Genomic DNA, 18975 nt, shown 5'->3' with positions numbered 1-18975 from the left:
GAAAACGTGTACGTTTGCACTTCCCCGCCACAGGGAAGCTGCTAGCCGGGAATTCTCTGCCTGGTTCTACCTGCTGTCCGGAACGATACGCAGGGCAAAAGCGGTTCTCGTCCTCCGTGCTTGCTTTTTCTCAGAAAGAGCCGTGGTGTGCGTTTTCGCCGGAAAACGCGTTTTCGGCCGAAAACGTGTACGTTTGCACTTCCCCGCCACAGGGAAGCTGCTAGCCGGGAATTCTCTGCCTGGTTCTATCCGCTGCCCGGAACGCTAGGCAGGGCAAAAGCGGTTCTCGTCCTCCGTGCTTGCTTTTTCTCACAAAGAGCCATGGTGTGCGTTTTCGCGGGAAAACGCGTTTTCGGCCGAAAACGTGTACGTTTGCACTTCCCCGCCACAGGGAAGCTGCTAGCCGGGAATTCTCTGCCTGGTTCTACCCGCTGCCCGGAACGCTACGCAGGGCAAAAGCGGTTCTCGTCCTCCGTGCTTGCTTTTTCTCAGAAAGAGCCGTGGTTTGCGTTTTCGCCGGAAAACGCGTTTTCGGCCGAAAACGTGTACGTTTGCACTTCCCCGCCACAGGGAAGCTGCTAGCTGGGAATTCTCTGCCTGGTTCTACCCCCTGCCCGTAACGCTACGCAGGGCAAAAGCGGTTCTCGTCCTCCGTGCTTGCTTTTTCTCAGAAAGAGCCGTGGTGAGCGTTTTCGCCGGAAAACGCGTTTTCAGCCGAAAACGTGTACGTTTGCACTTCCCCGCCACAGGGAAGCTGCTAGCCGGGAATTCTCTGCCTGGTTCTACCCGCTGCCCGGAACGCTACGCAGGGCAAAAGCGGTTCTCGTCCTCTGTGCTTGCTTTTTCTCAGAAAGAGCCGTGGTGTGCGTTTTCGCCGGAAAACGCGTTTTCGGCCGAAAACGTGTACGTTTGCACTTCCCCGCCACAGGGAAGCTGCTAGCCGGGAATTCTCTGCCTGGTTCTACCCCCTGCCCGTAACGCTACGCAGGGCAAAAGCGGTTCTCGTCCTCCGTGCTTGCTTTGTCTCAGAAAGAGCCCTGGTGTGCGTTTTCGCCGGCAAATGAGTTTTCGGCCGAAAACGTGGACGTTTGCACTTCCCCGCCACAGGGAAGCTGCTAGCCGGGAATTCTCTGCCTGGTTCTACCCGCTGCCCGGAACGCTACGCAAGACAAAAGCGGTTCTCGTCCTCCGTGCTTGCTTTTTTCTCAGAAAGAGCCTTGGAGTGCGCGTTTTCACCGGAAAACGCGTTTTCGGCCGAAAACGTGTACGTTTGCACTTCCCCGCCACAGGGAAGCTGCTAGCCGGGAATTCTCTGCTTGGTTCTACCCGCTGCCCGGAACGCTACGCAGGGCAAAAGCGGTTCTCGTCCTCCGTGCTTGCTTTTTCTCAGAAAGAGCCGTGGTGTGCGTTTTCGCCGGAAAACGCGTTTTCGGCCGAAAACGTGTACGTTTGCACTTCCCCGCCACAGGGAAGCTGCTAGCCGGGAATTCTCTGCCTGGTTCTACCCCCTGCCCGTAACGCTACGCAGGGCAAAAGCGGTTCTCGTCCTCCGTGCTTGCTTTTTCTCAGAAAGAGCCGTGGTGTGCGTTTTCGCCGGAAAACGAGTTTTCGGCCGAAAACGTGTACGTTTGCACTTCCCCGCCACAGGGAAGCTGCTAGCCGGGAATTCTCTGCCTGGTTCTACCCGCTGCCCGGAACGCTACGCAGGGCAAAAGCGGTTCTCGTCCTCCGTGCTTGCTTTTTCTCACAAAGAGCCATGGTGTGCGTTTTCGCGGGAAAACGCGTTTTCGGCCGAAAACGTGTACGTTTGCACTTCCCCGCCACAGGGAAGCTGCTAGCCGGGAATTCTCTGCCTGGTTCTACCCGCTGCCCGGAACGCTACGCAGGGCAAAAGCGGTTCTCGTCGTCCGTGCTTGCTTTTTCTCAGAAAGAGCCGTGGTGTGCGTTTTCGCCGGAAAACGCGTTTTCGGCCGAAAACGTGGACGTTTGCACTTCCCCGCCACAGGGAAGCTGCTAGCTGGGAATTCTCTGCCTGGTTCTACCCCCTGCCCGTAACGCTACGCAGGGCAAAAGCGGTTCTCGTCCTCTGTGCTTGCTTTTTCTCAGAAAGAGCCGTGGTGTGCGTTTTCGCCGGAAAACGCGTTTTCGGCCGAAAACGTGTACGTTTGCACTTCCCCGCCACAGGGAAGCTGCTAGCCGGGAATTCTCTGCCTGGTTCTCCCCCCTGCCCGTAACGCTACGCAGGGCAAAAGCGGTTCTCGTCCTCCGTGCTTGCTTTGTCTCAGAAAGAGCCCTGGTGTGCGTTTTCGCCGGCAAACGAGTTTTCGGCCGAAAACGTGGACGTTTGCACTTCCCCGCCACAGGGAAGCTGCTAGCCGGGAATTCTCTGCCTGGTTCTACCCGCTGCCCGGAACGCTACGCAAGACAAAAGCGGTTCTCGTCCTCCGTGCTTGCTTTTTTCTCAGAAAGAGCCTTGGAGTGCGCGTTTTCACCGGAAAATGCGTTTTCGGCCGAAAACGTGTACGTTTGCACTTCCCCGCCACAGGGAAGCTGCTAGCCGGGAATTCTCTGCTTGGTTCTACCCGCTGCCCGGAACGCTACGCAGGGCAAAAGCGGTTCTCGTCCTCCGTGCTTGCTTTTTCTCAGAAAGAGCCGTGGTGTGCGTTTTCGCCGGAAAACGCGTTTTCGGCCGAAAACGTGTACGTTTGCACTTCCCCGCCACAGGGAAGCTGCTAGCCGGGAATTCTCTGCCTGGTTCTACCCGCTGCCCGGAACGCTACGCAGGGCAAAAGCGGTTCTCGTCCTCCGTGCTTGCTTTATCTCAGAAAGAGCCGTGGTGTGCGTTTTCGACGGAAAACGCATTTTCGGCCAAAAACGTGTACGTTTGCACTTCCCCGCCACAGGGAAGATGCTAGACGGGAATTCTCTGCCTGGTTCTACCCGCTGCCCGGAACGCTACGCAGGGCAAAAGCGGTTCTCGTCCTCCGTGCTTGCTTTTTCTCAGAAAGATCCGTGGTGTGCGTTTTCGCCGGAAAACGCGTTTTCGGCCGAAAACGTGTACGTTTGCACTTCCCCGCCACAGGGAAGCTGCTAGCCGGGAATTCTCTGCCTGGTTCTACCCGCTGCCCGGAACGCTACGCAGGGCAAAAGCGGTTCTCGTCCTCCGTGCTTGCTTTTTCTCAGAAAGAGCCGTGGTGTGCGTTTTCGCCGGAAAACGCGTTTTCGGCCGAAAACGTGTACGTTTGCACTTCCCCGTCGCAGGGAAGCTGCTAGCCGGGAATTCTCTGCCTGGTTCTACCCGCTGCCCGGAACGCTACGCAGGGCAAAAGCGGTTCTCGTCCTCCGTGCTTGCTTTTTCTCAGAAAGAGCCGTGGTGTGCGTTTTCGCTGGAAAACGCGTTTTCGGCCGAAAACGTGTACGTTTGCACTTCCCCGCCACAGGGAAGCTGCTAGCCGGGAATTCTCTGCCTGGTTCTACCCGCTGCCCGCAACGCTACGCAGGGCAAAAGCGGTTCTCGTCGTCCGTGCTTGCTTTTTCTCAGAAAGAGCCGTGGTGTGCGTTTTCGCCGGAAAAAGCGTTTTCGGCCGAAAACGTGTACGTTTGCACTTCCCCGCCACAGGGAAGCTGCTAGCCGGGAATTCTCTGCCTGGTTCTACCCCCTGCCCGTAACGCTACGCAGGGCAAAAGCGGTTCTCGTCCTCCGTGCTTGCTTTTTCTCAGAAAGAGCCGTGGTGTGCGTTTTCGCCGGAAAACGCGTTTTCGGCCGAAAACGTGTACGTTTGCACTTCCCCGCCACAGGGAAGCTGCTAGCCGGGAATTCTCTGCCTGGTTCTACCCGCTGCCCGGAACGCTACGCAGGGCAAAAGCGGTTCTCGTCCTCCGTGCTTGCTTTTTCTCAGAAAGAGCCGTGGTGTGCGTTTTCGCCGGAAAACGCGTTTTCGGCCGAAAACGTGTACGTTTGCACTTCCCCGCCACAGGGAAGCTGCTAGCCGGGAATTCTCTGCCTGGTTCTACCCGCTGCCCGGAACGCTACGCAGGGCAAAAGTGGTTCTCGTCCTCCGTGCTTGCTTTTTCTCAGAAAGAGCCGTGGTGTGCGTTTTCGCTGGAAAACGCGTTTTCGGCCGAAAACGTGTACGTTTGCACTTCCCCGCCACAGGGAAGCTGCTGGCCGGGAATTCTCTGCCTGGTTCTACCCGCTGCCCGGAACGCAACGCAGGGCAAAAGCGGTTCTCGTCCTCCGTGCTTGCTTTTTCTCACAAAGAGCCCTGGTGTGCGTTTTCACCGGAAAACGCGTTTTCGGCCAAAAACGTGTACGTTTGCACTTCCCCGCCACAGGGAAGCTGCTAGCCGGGAATTCTCTGCCTGGTTCTACCCGCTGCCCGGAACGTTACGCAGGGCAAAAGCGGTTCTCGTCCTCCATGCTTGCTTTTTCTCAGACAGAGCCGTGGTGTGCGTTTTCGCCGGAAAACGCGTTTTCGGCCGAAAACGTATACGTTTGCACTTCCCCGCCACAGGGAATCTGCTAGCCGGGAATTCTCCACCTGGTTCTACCCGCTGCCCGGATCGCTAGGCAGGGCAAAAGCGGTTCTCGTCCTCCGTGCTTCCTTTTTCTCAGAAAGAGCCGTGGAGTGCGCGTTTTCGCCGGAAAACGTGTTTTCGGCCGAAAACGTGGACGTTTGCACTTCCCCGCCACAGGGAAGCTGCTAGCCGGGAATTCTCTGCCTGGTTCTACCCGCTGCCCGGAACGCTAATCAGGGCAAAAGCGGTTCTCTCCTCCGTGCTTGCTTTTTCTCTGAAAGAGCCGTGGAGTGCGCGTTTTCGACGGAAAACGCATTTTCGGCCAAAAACGTGTACGTTTGCACTTCCCCGCCACAGGGAAGCTGCTAGCCGGGAATTCTCTGCCTGGTTCTACCCGCTGCCCGGAACGCTACGCGGGGCAAAAGCGGTTCTCGTCCTCCGTGCTTGCTTTTTCTCAGAAAGAGCCGTGGTGTGCGTTTTCGCCGGAAAACGCGTTTTCGGCCGAAAACGTGTACGTTTGCACTTCCCCGCCACAGGGAAGCTGCTAGCCGGGAATTCTCTGCCTGGTTCTACCCGCTGCCCGGAACGCTACGCAGGGCAAAAGCGGTTCTCGTCCTCCGTGCTTGCTTTTTCTCAGAAAGAGCCGTGGTGTGCGTTTTCGCCGGAAAAAGCGTTTTCGGCCGAAAACGTGTACGTTTGCACTTCCCCGCCACAGGGAAGATGCTAGCCGGGAATTCTCTGCCTGGTTCTACCCCCTGCCTGGAACGCTACGCAGGGCAAAAGCGGTTCTCGTCCTCCGTGCTTGCTTTTTCTCAGAAAGAGCCGTGGTGTGCGTTTTTGCCGGCAAACGAGTTTTCGGCCGAAAACGTGGACGTTTGCACTTCCCCGCCACAGGGAAGCTGCTAGCCGGGAATTCTCTGCCTGGTTCTACCCGCTGCCCGGAACGCTACGCAGGGCAAAAGCGGTTCTCGTCCTCCATGCTTGCTTTTTCTCAGAAAGAGCCGTGGTGTGCGTTTTCGCCGGAAAACGCGTTTTCGGCCGAAAACGTATACGTTTGCACTTCCCCGCCACAGGGAAGCTGCTAGCCGGGAATTCTCTGCCTGGTTCTACCCGCTGCCCGGAACGCTACGCAGGGCAAAAGCGGTTCTCGTCCTCCGTGCTTGCTTTTTCTCAGAAAGAGCCTTGGAGTGCGCGTTTTCGACGGAAAACGCATTTTCGGCCGAAAACGTGTACGTTTGCACTTCCCCGCCACAGGGAAGCTGCTAGCCGGGAATTCTCTGCCTGGTTCTACCCGCTGCCCGGAACGCTACGCAGGGCAAAAGCGGTTCTCGTCCTCCGTGCTTGCTTTTTCTCAGAAAGAGCCGTGGAGTGCGCTTTTTCGACGGAAAACGCGTTTTCGGCCAAAAACGTGTACGTTTGCACTTCCCCGCCACAGGGAAGCTGCTAGCCGGGAATTCTCTGCCTGGTTCTACCCGCTGCCCGGAACGCTACGCAGGGCAAAAGCGGTTCTCGTCCTCCGTGCTTGCTTTTTCTCAGAAAGAGCCGTGGTGTGCGTTTTCGCTGGAAAACGCGTTTTCGGCCGAAAACGTGTACGTTTGCACTTCCCCGCCACAGGGAAGCTGCTAGCCGGGAATTCTCTGCCTGGTTCTACCCGCTGCCCGGAACGCTACGCAGGGCAAAAGCGGTTCTCGTCCTCCGTGCTTGCTTTTTCTCAGAAAGAGCCGTGGTGTGCGTTTTCGCCGGAAAACGCGTTTTCGGCCGAAAACGTGTACGTTTGCACTTCCCCGCCACAGGGAAGCTGCTAGCCGGGAATTCTCTGCCTGGTTCTACCCGCTGCCCGGAACGCTACGCAGGGCAAAAGCGGTTCTCGTCCTCCGTGCTTGCTTTTTCTCAGAAAGAGCCGTGGTGTGCGTTTTCGCCGGAAAACGCGTTTTCGGCCGAAAACGTGTACGTTTGCACTTCCCCGCCACAGGGAAGCTGCTAGCCGGGAATTCTCTGCCTGGTTCTACCCGCTGCCCGGAACGCTACGCAGGGCAAAAGCGGTTCTCGTCCTCCGTGCTTGCTTTTTCTCAGAAAGAGCCGTGGAGTGCGCGTTTTCGACGGAAAACGCGTTTTCGGCCAAAAACGTGTACGTTTGCACTTCCCCGCCACAGGGAAGCTGCTAGCCGGGAATTCTCTGCCTGGGTATACCCGCTGCCCGGAACGCTACGCAGGGCAAAAGCGGTTCTCGTCGTCCGTGCTTGCTTTTTCTCAGAAAGAGCCGTGGTGTGCGTTTTCGCCGGAAAACGCGTTTTCGGCCGAAAACGTGTACGTTTGCACTTCCCCGCCACAGGGAAGCTGCTAGCCGGGAATTCTCTGCCTGGTTCTACCCCCTGCCCGTAACGCTACGCAGGGCAAAAGCGGTTCTCGTCCTCCGTGCTTGCTTTTTCTCAGAAAGAGCCGTGGTGAGCGTTTTCGCCGGAAAACGCGTTTTCAGCCTAAAACGTGTACGTTTGCACTTCCCCGCCACAGGGAAGCTGCTAGCCGGGAATTCTCTGCCTGGTTCTACCCCCTGCCCGGAACGCTACGCAGGGCAAAAGCGGTTCTCGTCCTCCGTGCTTGCTTTTTCTCAGAAAGAGCCGTGGTGTGCGTTTTTGCCGGCAAACGAGTTTTCGGCCGAAAACGTGGACGTTTGCACTTCCCCGCCACAGGGAAGCTGCTAGCCGGGAATTCTCTGCTTGGTTCTACCCGCTGCCCGGAACGCTACGCAGGGCAAAAGCGGTTCTCGTCCTCCGTGCTTGCTTTTTCTCAGAAAGAGCCGTGGTGTGCGTTTTCGCCGGAAAACGCGTTTTCGGCCGAAAACGTGTACTTTTGCACTTCCCCGCCACAGGGAAGCTGCTAGCCGGGAATTCTCTGCCTGGTTCTACCCGCTGCCCGGAACGCTACGCAGGGCAAAAGCGGTTCTCGTCCTCCGTGCTTGCTTTTTCTCAGAAAGAGCCGTGGTGTGCGTTTTCGCCGGAAAACGCGTTTTCGGCCGAAAACGTATACGTTTGCACTTCCCCGCCACAGGGAAGCTGCTAGCCGGGAATTCTCTGCCTGGTTCTACCCCCTGCCCGGAACGCTACGCAGGGCAAAAGCGGTTCTCTCCTCCGTGCTTGCTTTTTCTCTGAAAGAGCCGTGGAGTGCGCGTTTTCGACGGAAAAAGCATTTTCGGCCAAAAACGTGTACATTTGCACTTCCCCGCCACAGGGAAGCTGCTAGCCGGGAATTCTCTGCCTGGTTCTACCCGCTGCCCGGAACGCTACGCAGGGCAAAAGCGGTTCTCGTCCTCCGTGCTTGCTTTTTCTCAGAAAGAGCCGTGGTGTGCGTTTTCGCCGGAAAACGCGTTTTCGGCCGAAAACGTGTACGTTTGCACTTCCCCGCCACAGGGAAGCTGCTAGCCGGGAATTCTCTGCCTGGTTCTACCCGCTGCCCGGAACGCTACGCAGGGCAAAAGCGGTTCTCGTCCTCCGTGCTTGCTTTTTCTCAGAAAGAGCCGTGGTGTGCGTTTTCGCCGGAAAACGCGTTTTCGGCCGAAAACGTGTACGTTTGCACTTCCCCGCCACAGGGAAGCTGCTAGCCGGGAATTCTCTGCCTGGTTCTACCCGCTGCCCGGAACGCTACGCAGGGCAAAAGTGGTTCTCGTCCTCCGTGCTTGCTTTTTCTCAGAAAGAGCCGTGGTGTGCGTTTTCGCTGGAAAACGCGTTTTCGGCCGAAAACGTGTACGTTTGCACTTCCCCGCCACAGGGAAGCTGCTGGCCGGGAATTCTCTGCCTGGTTCTACCCGCTGCCCGGAACGCAACGCAGGGCAAAAGCGGTTCTCGTCCTCCGTGCTTGCTTTTTCTCACAAAGAGCCCTGGTGTGCGTTTTCGCCGGAAAACGCGTTTTCGGCCAAAAACGTGTACGTTTGCACTTCCCCGCCACAGGGAAGCTGCTAGCCGGGAATTCTCTGCCTGGTTCTACCCGCTGCCCGGAACGTTACGCAGGGCAAAAGCGGTTCTCGTCCTCCATGCTTGCTTTTTCTCAGACAGAGCCGTGGTGTGCGTTTTCGCCGGAAAACGCGTTTTCGGCCGAAAACGTATACGTTTGCACTTCCCCGCCACAGGGAATCTGCTAGCCGGGAATTCTCCACCTGGTTCTACCCGCTGCCCGGATCGCTAGGCAGGGCAAAAGCGGTTCTCGTCCTCCGTGCTTCCTTTTTCTCAGAAAGAGCCGTGGAGTGCGCGTTTTCGCCGGAAAACGTGTTTTCGGCCGAAAACGTGGACGTTTGCACTTCCCCGCCACAGGGAAGCTGCTAGCCGGGAATTCTCTGCCTGGTTCTACCCGCTGCCCGGAACGCTAATCAGGGCAAAAGCGGTTCTCTCCTCCGTGCTTGCTTTTTCTCTGAAAGAGCCGTGGAGTGCGCGTTTTCGACGGAAAACGCATTTTCGGCCAAAAACGTGTACGTTTGCACTTCCCCGCCACAGGGAAGCTGCTAGCCGGGAATTCTCTGCCTGGTTCTACCCGCTGCCCGGAACGCTACGCGGGGCAAAAGCGGTTCTCGTCCTCCGTGCTTGCTTTTTCTCAGAAAGAGCCGTGGTGTGCGTTTTCGCCGGAAAACGCGTTTTCGGCCGAAAACGTGTACGTTTGCACTTCCCCGCCACAGGGAAGCTGCTAGCCGGGAATTCTCTGCCTGGTTCTACCCGCTGCCCGGAACGCTACGCAGGGCAAAAGCGGTTCTCGTCCTCCGTGCTTGCTTTTTCTCAGAAAGAGCCGTGGTGTGCGTTTTCGCCGGAAAAAGCGTTTTCGGCCGAAAACGTGTACGTTTGCACTTCCCCGCCACAGGGAAGATGCTAGCCGGGAATTCTCTGCCTGGTTCTACCCCCTGCCTGGAACGCTACGCAGGGCAAAAGCGGTTCTCGTCCTCCGTGCTTGCTTTTTCTCAGAAAGAGCCGTGGTGTGCGTTTTTGCCGGCAAACGAGTTTTCGGCCGAAAACGTGGACGTTTGCACTTCCCCGCCACAGGGAAGCTGCTAGCCGGGAATTCTCTGCCTGGTTCTACCCGCTGCCCGGAACGCTACGCAGGGCAAAAGCGGTTCTCGTCCTCCATGCTTGCTTTTTCTCAGAAAGAGCCGTGGTGTGCGTTTTCGCCGGAAAACGCGTTTTCGGCCGAAAACGTATACGTTTGCACTTCCCCGCCACAGGGAAGCTGCTAGCCGGGAATTCTCTGCCTGGTTCTACCCGCTGCCCGGAACGCTACGCAGGGCAAAAGCGGTTCTCGTCCTCCGTGCTTGCTTTTTCTCAGAAAGAGCCTTGGAGTGCGCGTTTTCGACGGAAAACGCATTTTCGGCCGAAAACGTGTACGTTTGCACTTCCCCGCCACAGGGAAGCTGCTAGCCGGGAATTCTCTGCCTGGTTCTACCCGCTGCCCGGAACGCTACGCAGGGCAAAAGCGGTTCTCGTCCTCCGTGCTTGCTTTTTCTCAGAAAGAGCCGTGGAGTGCGCTTTTTCGACGGAAAACGCGTTTTCGGCCAAAAACGTGTACGTTTGCACTTCCCCGCCACAGGGAAGCTGCTAGCCGGGAATTCTCTGCCTGGTTCTACCCGCTGCCCGGAACGCTACGCAGGGCAAAAGCGGTTCTCGTCCTCCGTGCTTGCTTTTTCTCAGAAAGAGCCGTGGTGTGCGTTTTCGCTGGAAAACGCGTTTTCGGCCGAAAACGTGTACGTTTGCACTTCCCCGCCACAGGGAAGCTGCTAGCCGGGAATTCTCTGCCTGGTTCTACCCGCTGCCCGGAACGCTACGCAGGGCAAAAGCGGTTCTCGTCCTCCGTGCTTGCTTTTTCTCAGAAAGAGCCGTGGTGTGCGTTTTCGCCGGAAAACGCGTTTTCGGCCGAAAACGTGTACGTTTGCACTTCCCCGCCACAGGGAAGCTGCTAGCCGGGAATTCTCTGCCTGGTTCTACCCGCTGCCCGGAACGCTACGCAGGGCAAAAGCGGTTCTCGTCCTCCGTGCTTGCTTTTTCTCAGAAAGAGCCGTGGTGTGCGTTTTCGCCGGAAAACGCGTTTTCGGCCGAAAACGTGTACGTTTGCACTTCCCCGCCACAGGGAAGCTGCTAGCCGGGAATTCTCTGCCTGGTTCTACCCGCTGCCCGGAACGCTACGCAGGGCAAAAGCGGTTCTCGTCCTCCGTGCTTGCTTTTTCTCAGAAAGAGCCGTGGAGTGCGCGTTTTCGACGGAAAACGCGTTTTCGGCCAAAAACGTGTACGTTTGCACTTCCCCGCCACAGGGAAGCTGCTAGCCGGGAATTCTCTGCCTGGGTATACCCGCTGCCCGGAACGCTACGCAGGGCAAAAGCGGTTCTCGTCGTCCGTGCTTGCTTTTTCTCAGAAAGAGCCGTGGTGTGCGTTTTCGCCGGAAAACGCGTTTTCGGCCGAAAACGTGTACGTTTGCACTTCCCCGCCACAGGGAAGCTGCTAGCCGGGAATTCTCTGCCTGGTTCTACCCCCTGCCCGTAACGCTACGCAGGGCAAAAGCGGTTCTCGTCCTCCGTGCTTGCTTTTTCTCAGAAAGAGCCGTGGTGAGCGTTTTCGCCGGAAAACGCGTTTTCAGCCTAAAACGTGTACGTTTGCACTTCCCCGCCACAGGGAAGCTGCTAGCCGGGAATTCTCTGCCTGGTTCTACCCCCTGCCCGGAACGCTACGCAGGGCAAAAGCGGTTCTCGTCCTCCGTGCTTGCTTTTTCTCAGAAAGAGCCGTGGTGTGCGTTTTTGCCGGCAAACGAGTTTTCGGCCGAAAACGTGGACGTTTGCACTTCCCCGCCACAGGGAAGCTGCTAGCCGGGAATTCTCTGCTTGGTTCTACCCGCTGCCCGGAACGCTACGCAGGGCAAAAGCGGTTCTCGTCCTCCGTGCTTGCTTTTTCTCAGAAAGAGCCGTGGTGTGCGTTTTCGCCGGAAAACGCGTTTTCGGCCGAAAACGTGTACTTTTGCACTTCCCCGCCACAGGGAAGCTGCTAGCCGGGAATTCTCTGCCTGGTTCTACCCGCTGCCCGGAACGCTACGCAGGGCAAAAGCGGTTCTCGTCCTCCGTGCTTGCTTTTTCTCAGAAAGAGCCGTGGTGTGCGTTTTCGCCGGAAAACGCGTTTTCGGCCGAAAACGTATACGTTTGCACTTCCCCGCCACAGGGAAGCTGCTAGCCGGGAATTCTCTGCCTGGTTCTACCCCCTGCCCGGAACGCTACGCAGGGCAAAAGCGGTTCTCTCCTCCGTGCTTGCTTTTTCTCTGAAAGAGCCGTGGAGTGCGCGTTTTCGACGGAAAAAGCATTTTCGGCCAAAAACGTGTACATTTGCACTTCCCCGCCACAGGGAAGCTGCTAGCCGGGAATTCTCTGCCTGGTTCTACCCGCTGCCCGGAACGCTACGCAGGGCAAAAGCGGTTCTCGTCCTCCGTGCTTGCTTTTTCTCAGAAAGAGCCGTGGTGTGCGTTTTCGCCGGAAAACGCGTTTTCGGCCGAAAACGTGTACGTTTGCACTTCCCCGTCGCAGGGAAGCTGCTAGCCGGGAATTCTCTGCCTGGTTCTACCCGCTGCCCGGAACGCTACGCAGGGCAAAAGCGGTTCTCGTCCTCCGTGCTTGCTTTTTCTCAGAAAGAGCCGTGGTGTGCGTTTTCGCCGGAAAAAGCATTTTCGGCCGAAAACGTGTACGTTTGCACTTCCCCGCCACAGGGAAGCTGCTAGCCGGGAATTCTCTGCCTGGTTCTACCCCCTGCCCGGAACGCTACGCAGGGCAAAAGCGGTTCTCGTCCTCCGTGCTTGCTTTTTCTCAGAAAGAGCCGTGGTGTGCGTTTTTGCCGGCAAACGAGTTTTCGGCCGAAAACGTGGACGTTTGCACTTCCCCGCCACAGGGAAGCTGCTAGCCGGGAATTCTCTGCCTGGTTCTACCCGCTGCCCGGAACGCTACGCAGGGCAAAAGCGGTTCTCGTCCTCCATGCTTGCTTTTTCTCAGAAAGAGCCGTGGTGTGCGTTTTCGCCGGAAAACGCGTTTTCGGCCGAAAACGTATACGTTTGCACTTCCCCGCCACAGGGAAGCTGCTAGCCGGGAATTCTCTGCCTGGTTCTACCCGCTGCCCGGATCGCTAGGCAGGGCAAAAGCGGTTCTCGTCCTCCGTGCTTGCTTTTTCTCAGAAAGAGCCTTGGAGTGCGCGTTTTCGCCGGAAAACGCATTTTCGGCCGAAAACGTGTACGTTTGCACTTCCCCGCCACAGGGAAGCTGCTAGCCGGGAATTCTCTGCCTGGTTCTACCCGCTGCCCGGAACGCTACGCAGGGCAAAAGCGGTTCTCGTCCTCCGTGCTTGCTTTTTCTCAGAAAGAGCCGTGGAGTGCGCGTTTTCGACGGAAAACGCGTTTTCGGCCAAAAACGTGTACGTTTGCACTTCCCCGCCACAGGGAAGCTGCTAGCCGGGAATTCTCTGCCTGGTTCTACCCGCTGCCCGGAACGCTACGCAGGGCAAAAGCGGTTCTCGTCCTCCGTGCTTGCTTTTTCTCAGAAAGAGCCGTGGTGTGCGTTTTCGCTGGAAAACGCGTTTTCGGCCGAAAACGTGTACGTTTGCACTTCCCCGCCACAGGGAAGCTGCTAGCCGGGAATTCTCTGCCTGGTTCTACCCGCTGCCCGGAACGCTACGCAGGGCAAAAGCGGTTCTCGTCCTCCGTGCTTGCTTTTTCTCAGAAAGAGCCGTGGTGTGCGTTTTCGCCGGAAAACGCGTTTTCGGCCGAAAACGTGTACGTTTGCACTTCCCCGCCACAGGGAAGCTGCTAGCCGGGAATTCTCTGCCTGGTTCTACCCGCTGCCCGGAACGCTACGCAGGGCAAAAGCGGTTCTCTTCCTCCGTGCTTGCTTTTTCTCAGAAAGAGCCGTGGTGTGCGTTTTCGCCGGAAAACGCGTTTTCGGCCGAAAACGTGTACGTTTGCACTTCCCCGTCGCAGGGAAGCTGCTAGCCGGGAATTCTCTGCCTGGTTCTACCCGCTGCCCGGAACGCTACGCAGGGCAAAAGCGGTTCTCGTCGTCCGTGCTTGCTTTTTCCCAGAAAGAGCCGTGGTGAGCGTTTTCGCCGGAAAACGAGTTTTCGGCCGAAATCGTGTACGTTTGCACTTCCCCGCCACAGGGAAGCTGCTAGCCGGGAATTCTCTGCCTGGTTCTAACCGCTGCCCGGAACGCTACGCAGGGCAAAAGCGGTTCTCGTCCTCCGTGCTTGCTTTTTCTCAGAAAGAGCCGTGGTGTGCGTTTTCGCCGGAAAACGCGTTTTCGGCCGAAAACGTGTACGTTTGAACTTCCCAGCCACAGGGAAGCTGCTAGCCGGGAATTCTCTGCCTGGTTCTACCCGCTGCCCGGAACGCTACGCAGGGCAAAAGCGGTTCTCGTCCTCCGTGCTTGCTTTTTCCCAGAAAGAGCCGTGGTGAGCGTTTTCGCCGGAAAACGAGTTTTCGGCCGAAATCGTGTACGTTTGCACTTCCCCGCCACAGGGAAGCTGCTAGCCGGGAATTCTCTGCCTGGTTCTAACCGCTGCCCGGAACGCTACGCAGGGCAAAAGCGGTTCTCGTCCTCCGTGCTTGCTTTTTCTCAGAAAGAGCCGTGGTGTGCGTTTTCGCCGGAAAACGCGTTTTCGGCCGAAAACGTGTACGTTTGAACTTCCCAGCCACAGGGAAGCTGCTAGCCGGGAATTCTCTGCCTGGTTCTACCCGCTGCCCGGAACGCTACGCAGGGCAAAAGCGGTTCTCGTCCTCCGTGCTTGCTTTTTCTCAGACAGAGCCGTGGTGTGCGTTTTCGCCGGAAAACGCGTTTTCGGCCAAAAACGTGTACGTTTGCACTTCCCCGCCACAGGGAAGCTGCTAGCCGGGAATTCTCTGCCTGGTTCTACCCGCTGCCCGGAACGCTACGCAGGGCAAAAGCAGTTCTCGTCCTCCGTGCTTGCTTTTTCTCAGAAAGAGCCGTGGTGTGCGTTTTCGCCGGAAAAAGCGTTTTCGGCCGAAAACGTATACGTTTGCACTTCCCCGCCACAGGGAAGCTGCTAGCCGGGAATTCTCTGCCTGCTTCTACCCGCTGCCCGGATCGCTAGGCAGGGCAAAAGCGGTTCTCGTCCTCCGTGCTTGCTTTTTCTCAGAAAGAGCCTTGGAGTGCGCGTTTTCGCCGGAAAACGCGTTTTCGGCCGAAAACGTGTACGTTTGCACTTCCCCGCCACAGGGAAGCTGCTAGCCGGGAATTCTCTGCCTGGTTCTACCCGCTGCCCGGAACGCTACGCAGGGCAAAAGCGGTTCTCGTCCTCCGTGCTTGCTTTTTCTCAGAAAGAGCCGTGGAGTGCGCGTTTTCGACGGAAAACGCGTTTTCGGCCAAAAACGTGTACGTTTGCACTTCCCCGCCACAGGGAAGCTGCTAGCCGGGAATTCTCTGCCTGGTTCTACCCGCTGCCCGGAACGCTACGCAGGGCAAAAGCGGTTCTCGTCCTCCGTGCTTGTTTTTTCTCAGAAAGAGCCGTGGTGTGCGTTTTCGCCGGAAAACGCGTTTTCGGCCGAAAACGTGTACGTTTGCACTTCCCCGCCACAGGGAAGCTGCTAGCCGGGAATTCTCTGCCTGGTTCTACCCGCTGCCCGGAACGCTACGCAGGGCAAAAGCGGTTCTCGTCCTCCGTGCTTGCTTTTTCTCAGAAAGAGCCGTGGTGTGCGTTTTCGCCGGAAAACGCGTTTTCGGCCGAAAACTTGTACGTTTGCACTTCCCCGCCACAGGGAAGCTGCTAGCCGGGAATTCTCTGCCTGGTTCTACCCCCTGCCCATAACGCTACGCAGGGCAAAAGCGGTTCTCGTCCTCCGTGCTTGCTTTTTCTCAGAAAGAGCCGTGGTGAGCGTTTTCGCCGAAAAACGAGTTTTCGGCCGAAAACGTGTACGTTTGCACTTCCCCGCCACAGGGAAGCTGCTAGCCGGGAATTCTCTGCCTGGTTCTACCCGCTGCCCGGAACGCTACGCAGGGCAAAAGCGGTTCTTGTCGTCCGTGCTTGCTTTTTCTCAGAAAGAGCCGTGGTGTGCGTTTTCGCAGGAAAACGCGTTTTCGTCCGAAAACGTGTACGTTTGCACTTCCCCGCCACAGGGAAGCTGCTAGCCGGGAATTCTCTGCCTGGTTCTACCCCCTGCCCGTAAAGCTACGCAGGGCAAAAGCGGTTCTCGTCCTCCGTGCTTGCTTTTTCTCAGAAAGAGCCGTGGTGAGCGTTTTCGCCGGAAAACGCGTTTTCAGCCGAAAACGTGTACGTTTACACTTCCCCGCCACAGGGAAGCTGCTAGCCGGGAATTCTCTGCCTGGTTCTACCCGCTGCCCGGAACGCTACGCAGGGCAAAAGCGGTTCTCGTCCTCTGTGCTTGCTTTTTCTCAGAAAGAGCCGTGGTGTGCGTTTTCGCCGGAAAACGCGTTTTCGGCCGAAAACGTGTACGTTTGCACTTCCCCGCCACAGGGAAGCTGCTAGCCGGGAATTCTCTGCCTGGTTCTACCCCCTGCCCGTAACGCTACGCAGGGCAAAAGCGGTTCTCGTCCTCCGTTCTTGCTTTGTCTCAGAAAGAGCCCTGGTGTGCGTTTTCGCCGGCAAACGAGTTTTCGGCCGAAAACGTGGACGTTTGCACTTCCCCGCCACAGGGAAGCTGCTAGCCGGGAATTCTCTGCCTGGTTCTACCCGCTGCCCGGAACGCTACGCAGGGCAAAAGCGGTTCTCGTCCTCCGTGCTTTTTTTTTTTCTCAGAAAGAGCCTTGGAGTGCGCGTTTTCACCGGAAAACGCGTTTTCGGCCGAAAACGTGTACGTTTGCACTTCCCCGTCGCAGGGAAGCTGCTAGCCGGGAATTCTCTGCTTGGTTCTACCCGCTGCCCGGAACGCTACGCAGGGCAAAAGCGGTTCTCGTCCTCCGTGCTTGCTTTTTCTCAGAAAGAGCCGTGGTGTGCGTTTTCGCCGGAAAACGCGTTTTCGGCCGAAAACGTGTACTTTTGCACTTCCCCGCCACAGGGAAGCTGCTAGCCGGGAATTCTCTGCCTGGTTCTACCCGCTGCCCGGAACGCTACGCAGGGCAAAAGCGGTTCTCGTCCTCCGTGCTTGCTTTTTCTCAGAAAGAGCCGTGGTGTGCGTTTTCGCCGGAAAACGCGTTTTCGGCCGAAAACGTGTACGTTTGCACTTCCCCGCCACAGGGAAGCTGCTAGCCGGGAATTCTCTGCCTGGTTCTACCCGCTGCCCGGAACGCTACGCAGGGCAAAAGCGGTTCTCGTCCTCCGTGCTTGCTTTTTCTCAGAAAGAGCCGTGGAGTGCGCGTTTTCGACGGAAAACGCGTTTTCGGCCAAAAACGTGTACGTTTGCACTTCCCCGCCACAGGGAAGCTGCTAGCCGGGAATTCTCTGCCTGGTTCTACCCGCTGCCCGGAACGCTACGCAGGGCAAAAGCGGTTCTCGTCGTCCGTGCTTGCTTTTTCCCAGAAAGAGCCGTGGTGTGCGTTTTCGCCGGAAAACGCGTTTTCGGCCGAAAACGTGTACGTTTGCACTTCCCCGCCACAGGGAAGCTGCTAGCCGGGAATTCTCTGCCTGGTTCTACCCCTGCCCATAACGCTACGCAGGGCAAAAGCGGTTCTCGTCCTCCGTGCTTGCTTTTTCTCAGAAAGAGCCGTGGTGAGCGTTTTCGCCGGAAAACGAGTTTTCGGCCGAAATCGTGTATGTTTGCACTTCCCCGCCACAGGGAAGCTGCTAGCCGGGAATTCTCTGCCTGGTTCTAACCGCTGCCCGGAACGCTACGCAGGGCAAAAGCGGTTCTCGTCCTCCGTGCTTGCTTTTTCTCAGAAAGAGCCGTGGTGTGCGTTTTCGCCGGAAAACGCGTTTTCGGCCGAAAACGTGTACGTTTGAACTTCCCAGCCACAGGGAAGCTGCTAGCCGGGAATTCTCTGCCTGGTTCTACCCGCTGCCCGGAACGCTACGCAGGGCAAAAGCGGTTCTCGTCCTCCGTGCTTGCTTTTTCTCAGAAAGAGCCGTGGTGTGCGTTTTCGCCGGAAAAAGCGTTTTCGGCCGAAAACGTATACGTTTGCACTTCCCCGCCACAGGGAAGCTGCTAGCCGGGAATTCTCTGCCTGGTTCTACCCTCTGCCCGGAACGCTACGCAGGGCAAAAGCAGTTCTCGTCCTCCGTGCTTGCTTTTTCTCAGAAAGAGCCGTGGTGTGCGTTTTCGCCGGAAAAAGCGTTTTCGGCCGAAAACGTATACGTTTGCACTTCCCCGCCACAGGGAAGCTGCTAGCCGGGAATTCTCTGCCTGGTTCTACCCGCTGCCCGGATCGCTAGGCAGGGAAAAAGCGGTTCTCGTCCTCCGTGCTTGCTTTTTCTCAGAAAGAGCCTTGGAGTGCGCGTTTTCGCCGGAAAACGCGTTTTCGGCCGAAAACGTGTACGTTTGCACTTCCCCGCCACAGGGAAGCTGCTAGCCGGGAATTCTCTGCCTGGTTCTACCCGCTGCCCGGAACGCTACGCAGGGCAAAAGCGGTTCTTGTCCTCCGTGCTTGCTTTTTCTCAGAAAGAGCCGTGGAGTGCGCGTTTTCGACGGAAAACGCGTTTTCGGCCAAAAACGTGTACGTTTGCACTTCCCCGCCACAGGGAAGCTGCTAGCCGGGAATTCTCTGCCTGGTTCTACCCGCTGCCCGGAACGCTACGCAGGGCAAAAGCGGTTCTCGTCCTCCGTGCTTGCTTTTTCTCAGAAAGAGCCGTGGTGTGCGTTTTCGCTGGAAAACGCGTTTTCGGCCGAAAACGTGTACGTTTGCACTTCCCCGCCACAGGGAAGCTGCTAGCCGGGAATTCTCTGCCTGGTTCTACCCGCTGCCCGGAACGCTACGCAGGGCAAAAGCGGTTCTCGTCCTCCGTGCTTGCTTTTTCTCAGAAAGAGCCGTGGTGTGCGTTTTCGCCGGAAAACGCGTTTTCGGCCGAAAACGTGTACGTTTGCACTTCCCCGCCACAGGGAAGCTGCTAGCCGGGAATTCTCTGCCTGGTTCTACCCGCTGCCCGGAACGCTACGCAGGGCAAAAGCGGTTCTCGTCCTCCGTGCTTGCTTTTTCTCACAAAGAGCCGTGGTGTGCGTTTTCGCCGGAAAATGCGTTTTCGGCCGAAAACATGTACGTTTGAACTTCCCCGCCACAGGGAAGCTGCTAGCCGGGAATTCTCTGCCTGGTTCTACCCGCTGCCCGGAACGCTACGCAGGGCAAAAGCGGTTCTCGTCGTCCGTGCTTGCTTTTTCCCAGAAAGAGCCGTGGTGTGCGTTTTCGCCGGAAAAAGCGTTTTCGGCCGAAAACGTGTACGTTTGCACTTCCCCGCCACAGGGAAGCTGCTAGCCGGGAATTCTCTGCCTGGTTCTACCCCCTGCCCATAACGCTACGCAGGGCAAAAGCGGTTCTCGTCCTCCGTGCTTGCTTTTTCTCAGAAA

This window comes from Athene noctua, chromosome 3 (assembly GCF_965140245.1).
Source record: "Athene noctua chromosome 3, bAthNoc1.hap1.1, whole genome shotgun sequence".
Lineage (NCBI taxonomy): Eukaryota > Metazoa > Chordata > Aves > Strigiformes > Strigidae > Athene > Athene noctua.
This window is presented reverse-complemented; position numbering follows the sequence as displayed.